This window comes from Heterocephalus glaber, unplaced genomic scaffold, assembly GCF_053883595.1.
Source record: "Heterocephalus glaber isolate CG9 unplaced genomic scaffold, H.glaber_assembly_v1.0 deba00001481, whole genome shotgun sequence".
NCBI classification, from domain to species: domain Eukaryota; kingdom Metazoa; phylum Chordata; class Mammalia; order Rodentia; family Bathyergidae; genus Heterocephalus; species Heterocephalus glaber.
The window spans coordinates 21,704,884-21,727,579 of NW_028258317.1; the positions used below are offsets into that span (position 1 = coordinate 21,704,884).

General features: G+C 31.2%; 1 pseudogene; it reads left to right on the forward strand.

Moving 5' to 3' along the window:
* Window positions 1–14,832: 14,832 nt before the first annotated feature.
* On the forward strand, window positions 14,833–16,341 carry LOC101714573 (dnaJ homolog subfamily C member 3 pseudogene; annotated as a pseudogene).
* Window positions 16,342–22,696: the final 6,355 nt, after the last annotated feature.

Here is a 22,696-nt window from a genome sequence, read left to right on the forward strand (position 1 = left end):
GAGAGAACAGGCTAAATTAGAATTAAATTGGAAAGTAAAATAGCTAGGTATGGAGATTAATTAAAGTGTAAGCAAAAAGGAAAAAAAAAAACAATCATAATTTTTATGGATATCTAGATTGAGTGACCAGGTTATATTTTTTGATTATTTGAAATAGGAGGCTAGAATTTGAATATGTTAAAACATTTAGTTTTGAATAATGGAAAATGGTATTATAAATACATTGAATGTCTAAATTTTAAAAATTTATAGTAAAAAATACAGTTACTAACCTTTCCCAAAATACTCCTCCTCCCTTCAAACACTTATCCCATAGTTTTTACCATTATCTGAAGCAGTTCTGGAAGTCCTCATTTGTGAGTTTTAGTTACATTGTTATGGCTGCTTCCATGTCCTAATAAATTTAACATGTTTACTTTTCATGGTCATTTTGACTCTGTGGGAGTCACATGCTGCCAGATGCAGTAAATAAGGTGGATGAGAACACTCTATAATGTTTGTAAAAACCTCTTTTCCAATGGATGGCACTTAGCAGAAGGATACACCTTTTTTTAAAAAAATTATTCTTCATTAATACACAAAAGAGGACATCAGAATTTCTTCAGAAAATATCAATAAGACTGAGGCAAGGTTGCTTGTTTTGTAAGCAAGAGGGAGGATTTTGGAGGTATTCACAGCAATGTGTCTTTTAATTGTAATAGATTTTTCAATTTAGACCCACACCCTTTTTTATCATCTCATATAAAATTGAACATGGAATACTGACAGTGTTATTGGGCAAAATTTAAGATTTTAGGATTTTTGACATGATTGGAAGTGTACAGCAAGAATCTTTCTAATATAATATAATGCATATGAAAAATAGGAGGATCTAAGAAAAACATACTTAGTGGTTACATCTGTTCATTGTTATTTATAGCCAATAATATACATCATTCATTGACAGGAAAAATTAACAGTTGTTTAGAAATCACAGAACTAAAATCTGAATTTATATCTCATTAACACTATAGATTATGAGCTTCCCATTACATGAGTATCTTTAATTAATCTACTGAAGGAATAGATACATAAACTTGGTTACTTATGTTAATTTTCTATCAATAAGAGCTCTACATATGAGGGGCCAGGGCAAAGGAAGAGCATGGGAGGGTTAAACTATGCATAGACAAGGTGGATATCTACAACCTATAGATATTTATTAAAAGTTAAATAAACATGCACAAATTAGTGTTACAAATTTTGCTGAAAGTGGTGCAGGAAATAGACAACATTCTTCCTCTTTTATTTCTATTACTTCTTCTTTATGTACTATGTATTTATTTTTAGTATCCCTGGTGCTATATTATTCTAATGTGTAAGAGTAAAAGAGCAGAAGCTGGGGAATAAACAAAATAGCATCACTGAAAGAAAAAAAGCAAGGCTAAACCTATTAATTTATCAATTAATAAAATAATATTAAACAAAATAAAATAAAATGTAACTACAAAATGCTTAAATAACATAGTTCCTATAATTCTTTGCCAAATAGTTGTAGATAATTGATTTGCTCACATATTTAATATAATAAAGAAGAATGAAAAGAACCAATATGAAAGTTATTACTAGGTTATGTGATATGATTGTTGGTGTGAGAATCCTGTCTCATCTCCAAAAGAACTGCAGGGCATCAGAATAAATTGTAGTGATATCTTTCTTTAGCTTCATCATCCATATTTTACTGAACTCCTATTAAAATCTATAGGAATCTTATGATAGAATTTATGTCACATATCATTTACTGGGGGCCAAATAATATAGTTTTTCAATCGCTCAAATAATTCATTAAATGGCAAGTAGAGAGGTCAACCCAAAGAATGAACACATTCCATCCTCAAAGTTTTCCATGTATTATTCCTTCTTCCTAGAGCATGAAACCTTTATATCTTTAACATGATTGACTTCAAAGCATTGAAGAGTAAATTGAAATATAAAGACCTCAATAAAAATAATCTGATTATTCCTCAATTTGGCTTTTCAAGAGTTTTAAGCCCTCTTGTTCCAGAAACACCATTGTACCCACTCAATTAAATTCTTTCCTATGTATAGAGACCATATCTAATGCTGAATCCTCTTGGGAGTCCATGGAAAAGAAACTAATATCATTATCTTCTTTATGTTGTTCTGATGAGGATAACTTCTTGAGACAGGAATTTAACTGTATCCTTTTCCCCTCATACAGGTGAGAACATATTTTCTATCCCATTAATTTTTTCACTCTATTTATGAATCCCTGACTTCATCTTTATTATTTTGTGTACATGATCATTTTCTACTCCAACTCAATGTAAACTACAGAAAGTGTAAATGAGATGCATTTCATATAATGCTAAATCCTACTGGCACCAAGTAAGTGTATCACACAGTATGTATTAATTGAATAATTCATAAATATTATTCAAGATTTCCTCTAATTGGGTTATCAAGGTGATCATTTAAAATCTCAAGCCTGATGACAGCTAATTATATATAAGTACTATCATTGCTTATTTTAAAGTGATATACACAGTTTAGTAAATCAACTTAAATTTACTGATGTAATTATGAGCTATTGTGAAAAAATTTCCTTGTTAAAACAGACCTATATCACAGACTATTATTTCAACAATTTCTTTCATCATTTAATTTCTCACATTATAATACTGTCACATATGTCTTTTGACATGTCAGCCGGGAAAAGTAAAATTGATGACTATTGGTTCAACATCCTCCATAGGATGAGACTAATGTTCTAAAGAGATGCAATATTGTTGTTGTCATCTGTATTACAATATTGTTATAAGAATTTATTATAAAAACAGATACAAATGAGACACTGTTCATCTTTTTTTTCTTCTGAAATTACTCAATTATTCAAAAAAATAGTAAGATTCCAAATTCACATAAATGTATCCAAAAACAGGTCCGTTGGAGGCCACATACAGATGTATGTATTCAAACCACAGAAGTATATGTATATTCCCCGAAAATAGGCATAGTAATAAAACATTCCTTATAGTTATACAGTATGAAATAATAGAAAGAATGCATGCAAAATTTATACTATAGAATGTGGCACATTGTAAGCTTCCTTATAAGGCTTTTTTGCCTCTTAACCTCCATCATAAATCACTAATAGTAACCACTCTTTGGTTACACAGTATTTCTGTTGGTTAATGGAGTGTCCTTTTTTTCTAAGGAACTAACTGGAAGGTTATAGTGATCAAATTGTTTTTATCTAATTTGTGATATAAATCAAGCAAAATTTTGTCAAGTGCAAAAATAGGCTGTCCTATTTAATTAGTTTTTCATATCAGATATCAGAGCACATAAAGAATTCCAGTTGGATTAGTTAAATGTATATAAAATTAATCTAAGTAAAATATTTGGATTTTTTTTGGTTGGTGTTGATGATAGTCATTATTAGTGTATTGGAATTTAGTTCCTTTGAAAGGTATATATTTTCTTCCAGAAGATCACACAAATTTTAGGGAAAGTGTTGAATATTCTGTAAGAATGTAGCACTATTATCATTTGAAAAATTTACAGATTCCATACTGTATTTTTTAAAGTTATATTTATCTTGCTAACCCTACAAAATATGTAGGTAGAAACAAATAAATTGAGTGTAAATGACTTAAAGACTGAAGAAAAATTAGAATTAGGTTTTCAAATCAATATAATCTTAAAAAATTTGGCCAGTATATTTTTGAAGAAAAAATTAAGTATTAAAAGAGTTTATAACACATTTCTACTTTTTATATTGGAAATATTTTATTTGCAATTGTCACTGTTTTTAAAACAACATAAAGAAATAAGAAGACAGAGAATTTTATTGTTTATTTATTATATTTATAAGGAATTCCAAAGATGGGAAAAAATGAAAGAAGGAATTAGAAAGGGAAGATTGAAGGAGGGGGAAAGAGGTAGAGGAAGGAGAGACATAGAGATAATCCCATCACATAGCACAGTAAGAAAACTTTCTAAGAGTAAAACATTGCAGTTAAAATCTTTTAAATGATCAACAGTTACACAGATCAAGAATGTCTAACACATGGAAAAATAGGCAATTCTATAAAACATAAAAAAAATGGGAATAGAGTATCTAAAGTATTGAAACTTCTCATTTAATATAAGGTAGGTAGAAATTTAATTGAATATCTGAAGTTTAAGTGACTCTATACTGAGAAAATCTGAATTCTTTTGGTGTATCCCTATATGATATAAACTAAATTGGATCTTTTGTTAAAGCATAGTATTTTTCTTGTCCATTATAAATGAATGATACACATGGTTTTGTCTTTAGATTTTCTTCTACAACTATATAGCAATATTTTCCATAGTATTTCTACTACTTTTCCATGTAATGCAGCCTTAAAAATAAAATATATTTTATTTTCAATTTTCTTTGTGTTCCCTACCCAAAACACTAATTCATTCATGCCTGCCTGTAGTGGAAAGGAATCTTGTTAGACCTCTTCAGTTGCATACTTTCAGAAGGAAATCCACCCCTCCAGCATTGTGTCTCTGTCTTCAAGTCATGTACCTATCACATAGGCCAACAATAGGGATATTATTTTGAAATAGTTTGCTATGGGCTAATTTTTCTGTATTCACAACTAATACAGATTGAATTATCTTCCACCAAATTCATATGTTGAAGAATATGACAGTATCTGAGGCTTTGAGTACTTTTAGATATAGAGCCTTTACAAGAAAATTATGTTAAAATGAGATGTTTAAAAGAATGAACCCAATTCAATGTGCTTTGTCATAAGGGGTGGAAGAAAAGAGACAATATACAGCTTTGACTATGCATACACAGCAAGTAGACAGCCGCTGCAACCAACAAGAGAGGTCTCAGAATAACCAAATTTGCTAACACATCAATGTTAGCCTTCTATGCTAGAGAATTGTGAGAAAATAAGTTTCTGTTTTTTAAGTCACCCAATACTTGGTATTTTGTTACAGCTTCTTTAGCAAAGTAATACAATTTACATGTCTGTGCATTTAAAGTTTAGGATTCAACATGTCACTCTCTCCTTTGTGTAAGACTCCATTTATTTTAAGTTAACTATTTCAAATGATGAAATCAAATGATTATGACTTCCAGCATACTTTTTGGTACTGATGTTGCTCAAATGATAAACTTCATTTATAAACTTCTTCAATGATTCACATACAAAATTGATTAATGGATATATTTTTTCCTTGTCCCATAGGTACTGCAAACTCTGTATAGTGCAAAAGAAAAGTTCATTTTTTCCTATGAATCTATTCATCTGCTTGCACATTTCCTATATTGCAAAAAGACAGTGTAAATCATTAAGTAGAATCCTAGAAGACCATCAGTTCTTGTGTTAAGTTCACAGTCTCTTAAGCACTATAATGCTGCACAGTCTGAGTAAGTCTCTCCAACTGGTATTATCTTCAATAATTTAAGTTTTTGTTGACATTTTGATTTCATTCAAAATCTAGAATTTGCTTTTTAAGGTTTACAAAACCACAGAACAAACTGCACAACAACCAACTAAACAAACAATGATCAAATAAAAACCTTCGTTAAGGCCGGGAATTTAGCTCAGTGGTTTTGCAGCCTGCTGCGCAAGCCCAAGGACTGGAGTCTGATCCCCGGTACTAAAAAAAACAAACAAACAACAACAAAAAAAACCTTCATTAAGATTATCTGGAATGTAAATACAAATATATATAGATACATTAACACCAATATGATAATGAGGCCTTTTAGCCTCATTAAACTTTTTGCATACATTAAATTATAAACTTTTAAGTGCTATTCATTTTCTTTCAACATAAGATTGTATGCTTTAGCATAAATGTCTTAAATTTAATATGTTTTTTATGTCTACTTTATATTTTTGTTTGAATTATATATATCTTCTCCAAAATTTATTTTCAAATGATCATCACATATTCATGGAAACACATTTTATTCAATTGATTTTTAAAATATAGACATTTTGAATTTTCTATGTAGATTATATAACCTACCAATATACACAATTTTCATTTTTTATTAAAATCATTACAGCCATCAATAATTTTAAATTATGTACAATACAATATCTATCTTGTAAAATACCTGGCTTCTATTTTATTGTTCCTGATTTGAATTAAGATTTATCAGTGTTTTATTTTGGAGGCTACTGAAGATTTGGGTAATTGCCCTTGATTGTTGAAAAAGTTTCTTCTTTTTTTGGTAGCTAAGAAATTTCATCAAGAAAATGTTACATTTTTTTCAAAGTTATTTTATAGTCTGGAAATATAACTATGCTATTAGTTTTTCTTAATTAATAACATGATAAACATATTATATGAATTTTGTAGCATCAAGAAAATTTTACTTAATATTAATGGATGTTTTGATTAATTTTACTGATACAGTGTATTTTTCTTACTGATATTTTTCCCCCTCTGGTATTTTGTGCAGTGCTTTTCAAAATCAAGTTAAAATTAATCAAGATTATATTATTCTCACTAGGTTATTAATTTATCAGCCTTCTTCAAATCTTGGAAAATATTAGTATAAAATTGTGTTTTATGTGGGTGAAAACACTTATTTTGAAGCAATAAAGTACAGCATGCATTTGAGAGGAGAGTGAGAATCAAACTGTAGCACCTTCAATTAAAATCAAGGTACTTTTGATAATAACTGTGTTTATCTCTTTTCCCATCTATTAAATAATCTTAAAATGCTATCTCTTTGCATGTTTCTTTTGAGAGTGGAATAAAACACTTAAACCCATAAATTATAATGGTATATTTTCTAATCATTTTAAAGTAATACTCAATAAATTATTTAAAAATAAAACCCTCAATAATTAAATTCTGGTGCATTTCAATAGATTATATTTAAGAACACATTTACATTAATGTAAATCATTTTTCCATTGATACCATCCTTTTACCATATTTTTCATTTACATAAGCATATTTTAGAAATGTTACATTCCAGGGAACTACATGGACATAAAAGAAGGTTCATGATATGAATATATGCATAATCTTTGTGTATTTCTGCTTCAATAATCTTAAATACATATTTTTATTTATATTCATTTGAACTTTCTAACTAGATGGTTAATCTAATTTCTTGATATACTTAGAAATTTCCTTGCTAATATACAATATACATACTCAAATATGTTAACTTTGTGCTACTCTAAGCTAGTAAACAGCTAAACTTCTATAATATAAGCCAAATATGAAAATTTACTTAGGAATCAAAGATGAATTTCACTTAATAGAATCCCTAATTCCTTAAATTGTTTGTGCATGAACTACTGAAGAAATATGAATTTACATAAGGAAGATGTTAACTGAAAGCAAATTATCAAAATATGGTACTGATACCCTTTTCTTGTATTAACTTTACTACAGAGCCAATGCACATTTTTTAGTTTTAATAAAAGAAAATAAAAATATTTACAGAGAAGGAAATGTTATCCATATTTTTTTAATTATCCATATTTGATTGTCACACGTTTTATGTATATATTGAATTACCACACTAGGATATAAATTTGTACAATTAAAATAAGAATTAAATTACATTTCTAATAAATTGATACTACTTTCTGGAACTAGGTAGAGTATCCTCAAATAAGTACAGTAAATATAATACACAAGGGAATTAGCAAGGGAATTCTCCAGTTTTTGAGATGGTAAGCTCGAAAAAGATCACCTGATATATTCTATTGCCTCAGGCTGAAGAAAGCTGTACAACTTATTTTAATGTATATAACTGTGTTAGTCACTTTTCTCTCATTCCTGAAGCAAAATACCCCAAGACCCGAAGTTAAAAGGGAAGAGATTTATTTGGCTTACAGTTCATTGAAGTTTCAGTCCATAATCTTCAGACTCCAAGGCAGGGATGACAAACAAGTATCACAGAGGAGAAACAACAAGGCATGCCCAAGGTAGCAAAGGTAAAAGGAGAGGTTTAACAGCATCTTTCTGCCCCTTTTATCTTATTCAGACTACCGGGAGGGATTAGGGGGATGCCAAATTAATCACTCAAGTGTAGTGGTTTAGTAATCAGACACCTTTAATCCTAGCATCACACATTCCAGATTCAACTATCTCTGAAAAAGAAGTCCCACCTCATCAGCATGAGGCTTTGGGCGGGGGGACTTCTAAACACAAACCATAACAATAACCATTTCTGACAACTTCATTTTAAAATATTTTGTGTGTTTAATAAAAAAATCCACTATGGATCCAAATTTTTTTACTTGCTATAGTATCAAAATCAGAGATTTGTAATTCCAAACCTGAAACTTAAAAGAAACATAAATTTACAATAAAATATCAAGCCTTAATTCTGTCGCAAGAATTATGCCTATAATTGAGACAAAAACATATTGTAGGAAATACTGCATGTGATATGTTAGTAGCCAGAAATAACATGAAAATAAATATCTCTTGTCAAGAATTTAAACAAAGAAACTGATATCCAGGTATGTTAGTAAAATGCCTGGTTATTCATAACATAATAGAAATATATACTGGACAGAGTAATACAAAGATATTCCATGATTTCCTAGGATATTATCACAGAAGAGGTAAAGACTAAAAGGATTTGAATAAATGAAAGTCAAAGTGTCATGATTCTTTATTCAAATCAAGAGTAATATTAAAATAATTGCAATTATATTAATTTACAAACACATATATTAAGCAAAATAGTCATTTATAAGACATTTCCAAACATAAAAAAGTTTACATAAAATTTACAGAATAAGATACTAGTAAATGGATATGTGTCTATATGTACATCACCTGAGAGACAAGCTTACTAATTTAACATTGATTTCCTGAATATTAAAAAATAACATAAGCAGAGTCATTATTCTTGGCATGTGTAATTTTCAGTTACTTAACCGTGTGGCTAAAATAATTTAAGGACTTTTTCTAGGATTATGAAAAATATATTTATTTTTAATATCACTTAATTTTATTGATTTCATATCTTTAATTACAGTCTTTTTAACATGATTAAAACATGTTAAATTATTTTCAATTTCAATTTGAATTCACATTTGGATCATTTTAATTTTGAACAATTTTTCTTCATTTGGAATAAATTAACTATATGAAGAATATTCTCAACTTCCATATCTGTAATGAAGTTTATACATATTTTAGCATACATATTTAAACTTTCACTGATTTTCTCTTAATGCTGAACATTTTTCTTCATGAATTAGTCTTGCAAGTCAAAACTCACCATGTAAATTGTCACTACAATTGTTCTTAATGTTTTCACAAATTAAATGGTACAAAATCACAAGTTCATTCAATTTCATTCCATTGCAGTATAGGGTATAAATTTCCAATTAAATATAAAACTTCATTAAAAGATGCTTCTTCAGTTCAATTGCAGGTGTTTAAATTTATGCTTTATATCTTTGGATGGTTGAATTTTAATTTTTTGCAGTTCCAGTTTGCTATTAAAAGGATGTTTTAATGATCTCCCATTTGAAAGCTTTGCTTTTAATAATGGAAATTCATCAAAACTTACCAAATATGGAGATATTTGTAGTCTGTCCCTTCAATAACTGAAGACATTTTCAACTGATTTTGAACAAGATTCAAATAAAGCATTAAAAACACAATTCTGTTAAAATGTAAATACTCTTGTAAGAAGGTTGCCAGATTTTTCCTCATTATAATTAAGGGAATTTATTTGTTTTTATGAAAAATTCAAATTTAGCCAGACTTTCTGTATTCTATCTGATAACCCCAATGACAAGCCACTTTGGACTTTGTTTGAATTATTCACATACCATAAACCTGAAAAAGCTCAGACATTTAAAAAATCTATTTGACCATGAGCAGAAAAGAGAGACAGGCATCTGTCATACTGGATAAACTGTTAAAATATATCTAATACTAATGTCATCATACCAATTTTGAGGTTTCATTTCTCCAAAATAAGAATCAGGAAACTAGACCTAATACTAAATGTAATCTGAAGCTATTTTGGTGGGTCTCATGAGCTCACAACAGTTTCTACAATTTTAATGATTTGAGAAAATAAAAAGATGCTACTTTATGCCACATTTAAGTGACAATTTCAATAATTTTTTAACTGAAACATATCCATGATCATTTATTTAATAATTGTTTTTGGCTGGATTTATTCCACAACAGCACAACTTAGTGGCTACAGAGGTCAGTCAGCCTCCAGTACCTTTCTGCAGACAAAGTTGGACAACCAGTTCTTAAAATACATGTGGGAAGTGTGGATGTACTGTATATGTGGATTTAGAAAACTGTATTTCATAAGGTAAGACATGGCACCTCGGCTTTAAACAAGCATGTTTCTTGATTGTATATCATCTTTATTTAATATGAAATAATTCTCTACCAAAGTATGTGTGAATTTTATCACTGAAATAAAATGACTTTTATTTCAAATTAAACTTTTAATTGAATTTGAAATAGGCAGGATTGTTAAAGGATATTGCAAAAGAAACCCACAACTTTCCAAGATTCTACTGATATCATGTTTTGAATGAAAAACAAGTGGAATTTCTTGATCTCTTTTGTAAATCTATAGTTATAGAAAAGTAGTCATTAAATTATCTGTGAAGTTCTACTATTGATGAAAGGAAAACCTTAAAGATGAGCAATATTTTCTTATGGTTGCATAAATGAGCATAATCAAATTTAAAATATCACTTTTGAAAAGTCATATGTGAGACAGTGATATATTATTATACAATTGGCTGCATATATGTTTTTAAAAGTTAATCCAGGCTTAAATAAGGTGAGAGGTCATCTAGAAAGACTATTCTATTCTATTATGTGAAATACTGAATTCACAAATTTCAAGGACCTCCAAGTCAAACTAATGTGGATTTTTTTCCACAATGGGATAAATAATAAATAAGCAGTTGTATAAATTATGGAGAGAAAGTATCTTGAAAGATCAACATCATTTAACAAGAATATGTCTCATTCTGACTACTGATGTGGGGGATGATCTCAGAGACCACATTGTTTGAGTACTTGCTCAGACTTACAAGCAACATAAATTTCAGCAAATCAGAATTAAGATGATGGAGAATTTCATTAACTATTGACAGGGAATAAGACATGAAAACAAAGTTCTTTTGGAGAGTCACAGAAAAAGCAAGAGAAATAGTGACCAGCTGAGTGCTAAAGAGCTACTATTAATTTTTGTGTATGTGTGTGTGTGATGCTGAGGATGGAACTCAGGGCTTCTGGTGATATGAAGGATGGAACCAAAGCCTGCACATAGTAATCATATACTCTACCAATGAGCAACAATCCTATTTCCTGAAATTTCTTTTGCACAGTTTAGGAAACATTTTGTTTTATGGCATAATAATAGCAATTAAAGAAAAAATTGTATACACCATTATGACAATTCTTCATAAGTATTTAAAAGGTGATAAAGAAGTAGAGTAGTGAAAAGTATGAGAATTACTTTCATTTTTTTTTTTTTTTTGGTACTGGGGATCGAACTTGGATCCTTGCACTTGTGCAGCAGTCGGCGAAACCACTGAGCTAAATTCCCAGCCCACTTTCATTTTTAATAAGGAAAGATTCCAGAAAAAATAAAGTAAACTCACAAAACAGTGTTACAATAAATAGAGTTCTGACTTCTACTGTGGTAAATACTAAAAACCCTTTTCAAATTAATAAACCATATTTTAGTAGATTTTTCCATTAGATGAAAACTCTTTAGAGATTGTGAACATAAAGTGAAGTATTTGTCAAATATTAATATTTTATTCTGTAGTTGTCAAAAAACAACCAATATTTATGGAACTCGATCTATACACTAAAAGAAAATATCATGCAGAATAAATAATTGATTTTTTAAATTGAGAGTGGAAACATGGAAATATATATTTAAATAGAATATGCACCAGGAATTGACCTAATCCTAATAACCATAATAGTTATTAAGGAATCATTTGGTTACAATTATTATGGCAATGATATTATATATAATGTCATATTTAAACAGCACAATAATGTTATCTCACATATATATTTTTCAAATAAAATTTATACTTTAGGAGATCAAGCAACAAATGGGAAGTAAATGTTCCCATTTCTGGAATTATTATATATAGAACTTGGACATAAATTTAGTTCATTTATAACTATAGTTTTCTTTCTTTTTTTTAAGAGTAGGAAAAATTTATTGTGAGAAAGAAAGCTTCTACCTAAGAGAGACAGAAGGGGGACCAGAAAGTGGGTTGCCCACCCACCCCATTTTTCAAAGATGTTTTATACAGGAAACCCATGTGTTGAGGTGGTTACAAAGTGGCACAAAACTATAAGACCCAATGGAAATTTATAAGGTGGGCATGAGGTGGGGCAAAACCATGACCAACCAATAAGATTATAAGTGCAGAGACCCAGGTAATATTGATTAAATGGGGGTCAAATGGGAGAGCAAGTCATATAGCAGGGATACAAGGATTTTCAATAAGGGTGGGGGTCCAGGCTATTTCCTTGAAAGGCTCGGTTAAGACCTTGGCCCCCCACCCAGGTGATTGATACCTATTTAGAGATCAATTACTGCTATTCATCTTACATGGGAGTGGTAGTTTCTCTTACAATTTTGGCCTTCAGTGAATGTGTCTTCACAGTAGTCCATGTTGGTTCCTTGACTCTCCTCCACCTTGGCTCCTCAGGGGCTGGCCCTGTCTAGCTGCCTACAAGATATCTAATTAACTTACCTATCTGCAATATTCCCCCCTCTGAAGAAGTACCCCTAACTACTGTGGGGGGACAAAGGGAGAAGACCATTCTGGGTAATTCCAGCTGAAGAGGGTCGTAGTTGTGATCAGCAGTCAGAATTACTCTACAGATGGTCTATCTAAAGGCCTTTGATAGGCGCCAGACATTGTCATCTTGGTAGCTGTATAGCTTTGAGTCTGGAGGAGAAAAGCCAAAGAAACACTTAAGAATACATGGGCCAAATTATAAGGTCAGCATCATTGCTATGAATATAGCCAACAAGAGTTTCCACCAGGAAGAACTAGTAAAAGCCTCTGACAAAGAGAATAAGGAGAAGGTCCATGGGACTTCAGAATCCTACATAGAAGTCATATTGTATAGATTAGCAAATTTGAGCTCTTCACAAGGTTGATCTGGTGGATCCTGGTAAAAGAAGTCCAGCACATTTGTCATTGGCTCCATTTGTATGACTGCTTGGAGTATGGCAGCCTCTAGGCAAGAATAAAGAAAACTTTTAAGAAATTAAAGCATGTATAATCTAAGCATGAGCACATTAGAATTGAAGGGCAGGTAGGGGAGAAAGTCACACTTAGAAATTGAAATAGTGATTTTAACCTGCTGGCTCTTAGATTCTTTCATTGATAGCAGTTATGTATGTACAAGTCTGATACTTTGTCATAAATCTCTCTAGCTTTAGCTGTAAGAAGAGACAATTTGAAGAACAAATCTCAATTAAGAAATTTAAAACTCTAGCTGAGCACTAATTGATTTTACCATAGTTTTTTCCTAATGATCCATAACTGGTTAGCTACTGGTGTAGCTAGAAACTGCCAGAAAGGGTCAGTGACTGGAGCCCCTTTTAATATCTAGCTTTATTACTATAGCATTGTTTTATACCTCTAATGGTTTTTTTTTTTCCCTGCTGGGTGTTTTAAGACTGAGTTAAAGTGGGACCTGTGTCAATCAGTATGAACCTCTTGGTATCTATCAAGGTCAGTTAAGTTTCCTCAGGCATTACTTTAGAACCATGCATAGAGCCTCTGAGCTCCTCTGTCAGTGTCAGCTGTCAGGATGGGTCATAGCTTTGCTTGACCATGTTGCTTTCAGTTAAAGCATGGGAGATGTTTTCCCTCTTTGTGCACCTCCTTTGGCATATGGTACATTTGTCCTCTGGTGCCCAGCAATCTCCCTGCTCAGGAGATTGAGTGAGTTACCAAATATGTAGGATCCTGTAAAAAAGGTTCCCTCACGTCCTAGATTCTTTGTTGACCTTGAAGGGCCAGAGCCAAAATATTGGCTGTCCTCTTACCCCAGTTACTTTTCCAGTTTTAGTCTCCAAACTTCAGTTGTTGAAGATCAGTGACAAGTATTTCAGTAGGAGCAGTGAGTGAGCTTAACTATTATAATTTTGTCTAAACATTAAGCATTTTTGAAATATAAAGCACAGTTACAAGGCTTTTATTTCTTATCAACCATGGTTGTTCTAGTAGTTGAATCCCTGCAGAATGTTAACAGACAACAGTTATATATTATAGAGAAACAACATCAAGAGCCACAGTATTTTTGCATGACAATCATGATAATATTATCTTTGTAACATTTATATGTTCATCTTAGTATGGAATAGTCTTTCAGTCAAACACCTCTATCTGATCACAAGACATTAAATGACATAAAGAAAATTCTTATTTTATTCTTATTTGTTATCCTTTAGTAGGATCCCATCTAAAGAGAACATACATTATTGGCCTATGAATGTTATCTTAGAAGTTCATAATGTCTAGCCCTTACCTCTAAAATATATTTATTATTTTTAAAAAGCTTTATGCATGAAGATTTTCAACACATTGCCATACTATAATTAATACAAATAAAAGGAACCAATCTTATATGATCAAGATATGTTCACTGAGTTGTGGCCCACGTACAGAACAGACTTCTACAACCACTGAAACATTTTTATGAAACAGTTTTAGGAGTCAACTTCAGGCTGGCGAAGCTGTACTGGGCCCCGGTGAGGGCTGCTGGGCCACACACCTTCCTTCTCTTCACATCCTGCTCTCAGACATGGTGGCCCCCGGCTCTGTGACCAACCTGCTGGGCACGATGTTTCCCTTTCTGCTGGTCCTGGTGGACCTGCAGTATGAAGGCGCTGAATGTGGAGTCAATGCAGATGTTGAGAAAAGTCTTGAATTGGGCAAGGAATTACTTGTAGCTGGACAGCAAGCTGACACTTTATCTCAATTTCATGCTGCAGTAAATGGTGACCCTGATAATTATATTGCATACTATCGGAGAGCTACTGTCTTTTTAGCTATGGGCAAATCAAAAGCAGCACTTCCTGACTTAACTAAAGTAATTGGATTGAAGATAGATTTTACTGCAGCAAGATTACAGAGCGGTCATTTATTACTCAAACAAGGAAAACTTGATGAAGCAGAAGATGATTTTTAAAAAATGCTCAAATCTAATCCAAGTGAAAATGAAGGAAAGGAAGCCCAGTCTCAGCTTATAAAGTCTGATGAAATGCAGCGTTTGCGTTCACCGAGCACTTGATGCTTTTGACAGTGCAGATTATACTGCTGCTATAACTTTCCTTGATAAGATTTTAGAGGTTTGTGTTTGGGATGCAGAACTATGAGAACTTCGAGCTGAATGTTATATAAAGGAAGGGAAACCTCAGGAAGCTACAAGTCCCTTAAAAGCTGCGAATTGAAGAATGATAATACTGAAGCATTTTATAAAATCAGCACACTGTACTACCAACTAGGAGACAATGAGCTGTCCCTCAGTGAAGATCGTGACTGTCTTAAACTTGATTAGGATCGTAAAAGGTGTTTTGCACACTATAAACAAGTGACGAAACTTAATAAGCTGATTGAGTCAGCTGAAAAGCTTATCAGAGATGGCAGATAAACAGATGCCATGAGCAAATATGAATCTGTCATGAAAACAGAGCCCAATATTGCTGAATATACCCTTCGTTCAAAAGAAAAAAATTTGTCACTGTTTTTCTAAGGATGAGAAGCCTGTGGAAGCTATTAGAGTGTGTTCTGAAGTTTTAAAGGTGGAACCTGACAATGTGAATGCTCTGAAAGATCGAGCAAAGTCCTATTTAATAGAGGAAATGTATGTTGAAGCCATTCAGGATTATGAAGCTGATCAGGAACACAATGAAAATGATCAGCAGACTTGGGAAGGTCTAGAGAAAGCAGAGACTACTGAAACAATCACAGAAATGAGATTATTATAAAATCTTGGAAGTAAAAAGAAATGCCAAAAAGCAAGAAATTATTAAAGCATACAGAAAATTAGCACTGCAGTGGCATCCAGATAACTTTCAGAATGAGGAAGAAAAGAAAAAAGCTGAGGAAAAAATTCATTGACATATCAGCTGCTAAAGAAGTCCTCTCAGATTCAGAAATGAAGAAGTTTGATGATGGAGAAAGAAGATCCTTTGGATTCCAAAAGCCAACAAGGAGGAGGTGGCAACCCTTTTCACAGAAGTTGGAACTCATTGCAAGGCTTCAATGCTCTCAGTTCAGGAGGACCAGATTTGAATTCCACTTCAATTAAACCAACTGTTTTTCTGCTCTTCTTCCTTAATTTTTTAAAGATTAAAAACAAAAAAAACCTTGGAAAAAAAAGACATTTTTATTTTGATACATTTTCCCCCTACTGTTAACTCTTGATTGTCTTTGCCCTAAAGTTCTGAAGCTCCATTGCTAACATAATTATGCTGCACATTGCAGGTCTTCTGCTTCTTTGTATCATCATATTTTGCACTAACACTGGAAAAATGGAGTATTTGACAGGCTAATTGCTTTCTTCTGTGGTAAAACAGCAATTATTTTTACAAGCAAGCCATTGTCCATATAACTCATTCAATGTTGTTATTGCAGAAGGGGCATAAAGCATTCATTTTAATCACATCATGTTCACTTTTGAATTTTGATGCTCAAACATTCTTCTGAGGAAAGCAAACACTTTAAGTTATGGTATGAATGTTACCCATACTTTCTCAAAGTATTGATACTATTTTGTGTCTGATCAATGAGGAAAATTCATTTTTTAAATTGAATCATTTATGTAATTTAAATAATAAATGTTACTACTACTACTATTAATAATTATACTAATAATTATGCCAACTATGGAGAGTCATGATTCTTGGTATTAAGCAATTGATATCAGCTCAGGTTAATGTATGATGGAATAAGATTTTTTTGAAAAACTACAAATATCTTATAGAATCAATTGAATTCCATACAGATAGACCTAGAAAACTCAAAGGAAGAAAGGAAGGTAAAGAGATCACACAACAAACAATTGTTTGGTATTCTAATGAGCACCATCTCCACTGAGCACTTGCCTTAGGTATATTCGTTTTTTTTAATTTTAAAGAATAGTACTTTATTGAATATGTTTCATTCACAGAAAAATAAGCTTTAATCTACAACAAATGCCAGATTATACAGCAGAAATCAATTTTCTTTGTTTTCCATATCGATGGAATGGGTCCTACTAAAAGAACTAAAAGCCATAAAATTATATTCACAAACACAGTACTCTCTCTCAAAACATTTCACATGACTATTCTCAATACTAATACAGTCATATAAGAATCAGACATTGTCAAGTTAAATTGTGTCACAGTAATGAAAAACAAAATCTTAACAGAAATTTAGGTAGTTTTCCTGTTTTTATCTTAATGGATAAAAATTTGTATTTTGAGCTCTGAAGGCTACCATCCTAGTGTTAGTTGTATGTGTTGTTTCCTTTAGACCGAAATCATTGTTTTGTTACTGATGCCCAAATATTTCTTTGACAAAAGAGGTGGAGGGGGTGGAAGAATGAGAAAGTTGTGTGTCATTGCCATTAGAGAACTCCAAAAATGAGAAGGAATATTTGACAAGCATTGTTTTCAGTCAAATCTGCTTTTTAAAAGGAGGTGATTCCAGGTGAGGTGGCTTATGCCTGTACTTCCAGCACTTGCCTGTAATCCCAGAGCTTGGGAGGCTGATGCAGGAGGATTGCCATGAGTTTGAGGCCAGCCTGGGCTGCATAGTGAGTTCAAGGCCAGGCTGAACTACATAGTGAAACCTTGTCTCTCTCACACACACACACACACACACACACACACACACACACACACACACAAATAAATAAATAAATAAATAAAGGTAAACTTTTCTTCATCTGTGAAATGAGAATAATACCTATCTTCCAAGGTTATGAGAGTTCAAGGAGACCATATCTTTAAAGCACCTGCTATAAATGTTAATTCCCATCCTAATATGCTTTTACCCTTCCATGGGTTTGCCTTGAGTTAGAAAATTCAGCTGAAACTTATTATAGTAAGTAAACAAATATGTCAAACTCTTAAAAATATTTAAATTCTTTAAATTGTTTTCAAAACAATTATTCTTACCAAATTCAGTCTAGCTTTCCTAAAAAAAATTGACTTAGCCACACCCTAATAATCAGTTTTCATTTGAGTCATGCACTTAGTACAATATAGATGTCTGTCTCAGCATAATAGACTCATAGAGGGTCAGAGCTGTAAGTAACTTTAGAGAGTATCTAATTCCTCCCCTTCATTTTACAGGTCAAGCAACTGAGGCTCAAGGGAGAGTTAATTTGCCTTAGGTATATTCTTAATTGCACTATAACAGCTGAAATGTCAGTACTGCCATAACCACACTGAATAATTGGTCAGTTGTCCCAAAGGACTTGTTTTATACCCTCAAGATAGAAAAGTATTGGGCCGGGGATTTAGCTCAGTGGTTCCACCGCCTGCCTCACAGGCTCAAGGTCCCGAGTACCATCCCTGGTACCAAAAAAAAAAAAAAAAAAAAAGATACTTGCGTCTTGTATTTACACACAAATGTAGTTAGGTGTCCAATGGGAAATATCTGTCATCACACAAGTAGTCTAAAAATGGTCCCAACATACATATTGTAATTATACTCCATAATTATGCTTTGTAAACATTTCTTTTTCTCAAAGGAAATAATTTTAAGTCTAATCAATTATAACAGTTTTATATCCCTGGATGATATCCTTTCTACCTCAGGTGATGTAATAATCACATTTTTTAATTAAATTATATATTAACCACCACAATCACATTTCACGTTAAAGATTAGAGAAAAGAGAAATATGTCATTATATTGTACAACTAAAATGTACCATTAAAAGGATATACAAAAAGAACAATATTAAACAGAAAAAAAGAAAAGAGAAATAATGTTACATTTGAAAACAGTGAATACAAATAAATATTACAATTTTTATGTCTGTAAAAATTTTGAGGTTTTTTTTCCTGATATTTATTCTGATTTTTACCATCACCACAATGGGCCAGTATTCTTGAAATGGGAAGTAGACAGTCCTTTATTCCAAATCAATTTCAACCCTTGGTAATACTGCCGATAAACCAATCTTCACTAGTCTTTTGGTCTTTTCAAATAGTCATGTTCCTGTAAATGTATTCTCAAGAAATCTGCTGAGTTTTACTTTATATTCCCATGCTCCTCTTGGTAGACACAACCCTGTTTCCATGCGAGTGTCAGGAAAAGCTGCACCAAGTCACCTCTGTAAAATCTACAGAGAAATGCAAGGTAATACAGATAGAAATGCAGTGTTCAGAGATGGAGCTCTGAAAATTCTTTTTCCCTGTGTTAAACCAATTTACTACATTACCTATATTTTTTCTTAAACTATTTGGCCTTGAATGTCTCATTTTTTCATGAACTTCTAAATAATTATTAACTTCAAAGTGTGTTGAATAGAAACTCAAATATTTCATTTTTTCAAATTACAGGGGAGTAAATCAGTCACATAAGGATATTACATTTCCAATTCTACAACCCAACAATTTAGGAAACAAAAATTTCTGGATATAACACCAGTGGAAGAGCATATAATATGTGTTGAATTCCTTTTTAATTTTTGATACATATAAATAATCCACGAGGAATATCAGGCATGAGGAAATTTGAAAGAAAATGTAGGGAAACTTCACTGATTTTTAATTTTGGTTTACATGATGCAGGTTAGGTTAGATTGTACAGCAACAATAATAGACATAAAATAACAATAGTTTTATCTCCCAAAACGTAACAGGTTTTGGTCACTTCTAACACAGCTCAGCGGAACTGAAAGTTGGAGATTTGTTCCTTCAGTCCTCAAAGAGATAGACTGACATGTGTCATCTGAGTCATGTGTTTTACAGGCCATCCAAATGGGAAGAGAAAATTGAAGAATCTTAATCTTAAATCGCCACTTCTGTGTATTAATCGTTTGTCAATATAATCATGTTTATACCTGACTTCAAAGGAGTCAAAAAGCACTGGAGAGTATATATGGTGGAACTACAAGTATAGCAAAAATACATAAATAAAACGTGTTTTCAATGTCATAAATTAAAAGATTTCATCATATAGTTTAGGGCTCAAATTACTTTCTAATATGTTAGCAGATGTGACTGTCATGAAATAAACACTTACTTTAAGTAATCTAAAATGCTTTGCAATTATGTAATTAGCATATTAAATTTAATTGTATAACTAGGACAATATTTAATTATATAATTACCATTCCATAATAATTATGTAATTAGCTTAATTCAAAAGTAAAATTTACTGTTCTCATCAAAAAAATTTGCAACTTTTCTTTTCTCTAGAGTATATTTTCAATTTTTCCACAGGCAGATAAAATCACTCCTTTACCAGTATTATGAATGCCATGTAAGAAGTTTATCACTTATTTTAAATATTAAAAGATAAATTGATCGTGACAAGAACATGAGTTGTAAAAGTAATAATTTGAGGTAATTTCTGATGGTTACATATGAAGAAATTATACCAAATATTTTATGCCTTTAATAGGATAATTAATAGATATAAAATTGTATTTATTGTTTAAATACTTCAGGATTTGAAATTTTAATATGTATTAAATGATAAATTGAATACCTATCATTTTATACCTCTATCTTTGGTTTTATTTTACTGAATGGAAAAAATGCAAAGATCAACAGCTCTAGGAGTTCCTTTCTTAAAAAAAGAAAAAATGCTATCAAAGAAATTTGAAAGAATTACATCATAGTAAATTTGACAAATAATCCCTTCCCTATAGAATTATGTTGCAGGATGACAGTAGAAAGACTAATCATATATTACATAGTTGGCTTGCTCATTACTGTTATCTTTCATGATTATATTACTTTTTGTTGGAAAGAACAATATTGAAAGAGATTACTATTCTGGAAATGAGAAGCAAATTCATTAGATTTATTAACCAGTTTGTCTTTTTTTATCCCTACAAAACACATGAAATAAAATGACTTGCTATTTGTGCAATTATATGCAACAGTTAAATATAAAATAGAGATTGTTTCTTTTTTAAAAGACTACAGAAAAATAATTCCTGTAAACAACTGAAGGATTTCAAATTTGATATTAGAAATCACAGCCTTGTATAATAGACTTTATAACAATTTACTAAGATGTCACACAAAGCAATATAAAATGTACCAGTTACAGTAGGTAACGAACACACCAAAATAACATTGCAGAAATGAGTACTGATTTTCTTCCCTTTGAATAATGATTTTTGAAAAAATGTGCCTTCATTTGTGTTTAGTAAATATTTCAAAGCAATGATTACTTCTATTCCTACCTTTGTAAGTTGAACAGAATAATTGGTTGATAGCTTAAAATTCCACTCATCAACCATTTAATTTTTATAGAAGCTAATTTTTCCATGGCAGTATTATTTTGGAGAATGCCAGCAGAAAAGAAAAGTCACTGTATTCACCCAGGGGAGACTTTACTGGTATTCAGAAATTATCAGCTATGTAGATATAAATGATTTTGATAAATTAAATGACATGCTCAATTAAATTTAGTACCTATCACTTATGAATTTAAAACTACCAAAAGTTCACATGGCATAAGAAAAATGTTTAAAGAATTATAGACATATTCAAAACTGGTTACCAGGTATTTGGAGTTTTCAAAAGCATATACAAAAATTTATAGAAGTATGTAGTAGTGTGCTGAAATGTCTATTTTTGTTATAATATAAATTCAATTCAACTTTAAAGAACACAATTATTATTTAGAAAATTTTTGAGTATACTTTGGGCCAGAAAAATATTATTGAACTGAATATGAAATTTTTATATGCTTTTAAAATCTATATTGAAATATTCTGAGTGGATTATTTTATCTGAGGGTTCTCCCTCTTTCTCTACTTCCCAATCTTCCTCTCTCCCACTCCTCCTACTTTATTTTCTTCTTTCCTCCTTTCTTTCTTCTAATTGTTAATTTACCATTTAGATCTGTATTACACACCATTTAAGTATCAAGACTATTTTATCTCTTCTCAAAGAAAGAAGAGAATGCAAGGATTCATAAAAATCTTACATGGTAGTTGAATTTATGAATCACATTGTAACTTGATAAACTTTCTACTGAGTAGATTTCTGCAAGTGAAATATTAGTGTGAAGATGTACTTCTATTTAACAATTTGATTTATATTGTTGAAATAATCTCCCAAGAGATTACAATATCAGTGACAAATGAACTCACTTTATTTCCCCATAGCCTCTGCAAAACTATGTGCTGTGAAATTTTTGAAATAATGACAATCTAGAAAGCAGAACATCAGTTTAATTTCAATGTCCACTTATCTTATTAGAGGTTAATAACTGAACTTTTTAATATGTCTTTGAAGCATATGTATGCCTTTTCATACAAACTCTTTTTAGTTACTTTATACACCTTTGTATTATGTTTCTTGTTAGTACTTATTTGTGATTAGTTAAAATATATATTATTAAACTTAGCCATGTGTTTTGGTAATATTAGTTCTTATATGTAGTTTGTCTTGTCTTTCCTTGAAGTATTTTTGAAAATGAAG